This window comes from Poecilia formosa, unplaced genomic scaffold, assembly GCF_000485575.1.
Source record: "Poecilia formosa unplaced genomic scaffold, Poecilia_formosa-5.1.2 Scaffold335, whole genome shotgun sequence".
Taxonomy (NCBI): Eukaryota; Metazoa; Chordata; class Actinopteri; order Cyprinodontiformes; family Poeciliidae; genus Poecilia; species Poecilia formosa.
The window spans coordinates 217,021-219,653 of record NW_006800274.1 but is presented as its reverse complement, the minus strand read 5'-3'; the positions used below and the strand labels follow the sequence as shown (position 1 = coordinate 219,653).

Genomic DNA, 2,633 nt, shown 5'->3' with positions numbered 1-2,633 from the left:
GTTTCTGATTCCGCTCAGATAAAGAGGGATCCCGCGCTTCAGTCTCCATCCTTTCTCCCCCACGAGAGTCAAATCGGTTCGCGGGGGTCTGTCTGTGCACCCCCCACCCCTCGATCTCGTGTGCCTCCCCACCACCACAACCATCGGAAGAGACTCGGCTCCGCAGTAAATTTTAAAGTGACAGGGGCCCGGGGTTGGAAAGGGTGAGCGGGGTCAGGGAGAGGTCGCGATGGGGGCTTATGAGAGGGATGAACTCCACGCACACACACAGACAGACAGCCACACTTTAATGATTTAGCATCCACGTGTTCCCCAACTTTCTCTCTCTCTCTCTCTCTCTCTCTCTCTCTCTCTCTTTTTTTTTCTTGGAGGATTTGATGTTATTATGCGCCTCAAATTTGAACCTAAACGACTTGTTTATCCCAAACAGAAGTGTAAAATTAGTGACAGTGCACAACATAAATAACAAGTTGCCCTCTCTGGCCTGTGCATATTTTAGGAATGATATACTTTCATAAGAATCCATTAGTAGAAACCTGAACATCAAGTGGTAATTTTGGTTTGTTTTAAATACAAAATATTACATGAAGATGCAAGGTTTTTTTTTCCTTTTTGTTTCGTTTTCTTGTCATGCTTATAGAAAAAAAAAAACAAAACAAAAAAAAACTATGAATCCAACAGCAAAGAGAAACACAAAGGTTCCTTTGGTTTTATTCAACACACATCTCAGTTTAGCAAAGACAAAGTATTTGGTTGACCACGTGACGTCAGTTCCCTTACATGGTCAGGGTGAGTGTCGCTGGCTGGCATGCTGATGATTTTGTCTTATTATGTCAAACATAAAATATATATATATATTTTATTATCTTTCTATGTTGACTACAAAACATGATTGTTCTGATTTAACAATTTAACATGGAAATCAAACAACCACTGGTTTATTTTATTTTATTTTTTTCAGAACTGCTGGTTTGATGATCACTCACCAAAACATGCATAGAGCCTCTCTTCTCAGCCATACTCATAAGCAGGCTGGAGGTGGTCATATCGCCCCCATCTTCTCCCCCATTTTGCATGCCACTGTTGATTTTTGCCTCCCCCTATTAGCCCTAACTAATTCTACCACTACTTCTTCTTCTTCTTTTAGTAGGAAGGATGCATACATATTAGAACAATGAGGTAAAAAATAGGAGGACTATATTTCAAAGCCAATTCTTTTTGTGTCAGGGGAGCAATTTAACAACCACAGACTTAAGTGTTCCTGTTAAAGACCTCCAGGAAACTCCATATGGACCATTAGAACCCACTTTTTGTTTGGGGGAGACATTGACCTAATCACCTGCTTTTTTTTGTTCTTGGCAGTTTATTTTCCCCTTCATTCTCTTTCACAGCATAGCACACACACACACACACACACACAAAAAGTTAATGAACTCTTTCAAATAATCAAATCTCCCCGCTTGAAAGAAAACACTTGGAGAAATGTCTGAACCGAACTATGATTAAAAACTGCTTTGTTCTTGGTTCTGTCTCATCAAGATAAGACATGCAAATGCTACTTTGTGGAGAGTCCTTGCATAACGTCGTCAATTCTTTTTTTAAAGCAGGAACTCGATTCAACAGCATTGTGAGATAATAATAATATTAATAATAATAATAAAAATAAAACAACATCCTCCTTGTCAGTGAGTTTATTAAGGAGCCCATAAAGCAGGAGAGAGTCTGATGAGAGCAGATGATGATGGATAACTCCTCACTCTGTGACATTGACCTTCCATCCCAGATAATGCCCATTGTCCCCCCACACACACACCCTCTCTATGTTTTTTTTTTTTTTTTTTTTTTTTTTTTATGTTTTTGGTGCAGAAACATAAAAAATAAATAAAAGGAAAATCAGTTAGGAGAGAATGCTTTTCTCAAGATTGTCCTGATTGTCCTTCAGCTGTTTTTTTTTTTTTTTTTTTTTTGTAAAGCACAGAGCAAAAACGTGGAGTAAGGACAGGAAAAAAATCATGTGTAAATAAGGCAGGGGCCCCGCCACCGATTCCCATCATGTCGCGCTCCCTGAGAACCGCCAGAGAGACCCCCGGTCCGCCCGGTCATTGATTTCCTGCCTCTGCTCGACTTGTCCATTGTTGGAAGCCTTTTTAATTTAGCCATAAATTGGGAAAGCTCAAGTCGAATGAGCTGTTCTATTTTCTTCCTGTCAGGATGAGGGATTTGTTTTATGATGCATTGTGTATTAAATACAAGTAATCTGGGAAAGTGATTGCTCCGGCGGCCTCTCGGTCTGATCGAGGATCTCTGATAGGAGAGAGCGGTGTGAGGGGGCGTTCCTCTTTTTTTTTTTTGTTGTTGTTGTTTTTTTTTTCCTTAAAAAGGGAGGAAATGCTTGAGGATAAAGTAGAGTCTGTGGCATGGCAGAGGGCAAAGAGGGGCAACCTGTGGGAGAGTTCCGCTTCTTTGCCCTGTCAGGAGATGGCGTGGTTAACTAAAGTGCAACTCTAAGACGCCACTGCGCTGCATGTGAACTTCTGAAGATGACAGGACATGTTTCAAATTTGTTGCTGCTTTGAAGCAATTATTGCAGTCAGTCGTCACAGCCACAGAAAGCAAGCTCAATCAGAAACATA

At 40.7% G+C, this 2,633-nt stretch overlaps 1 protein-coding gene across 12 annotated transcripts in view; it reads right to left on the bottom strand.

Moving 5' to 3' along the window:
- Positions 1–2,633, bottom strand: part of mecom (MDS1 and EVI1 complex locus) — a 158,987-nt gene that overhangs the window by 30,564 nt on the left and 125,790 nt on the right. The window lies entirely within an intron of this gene.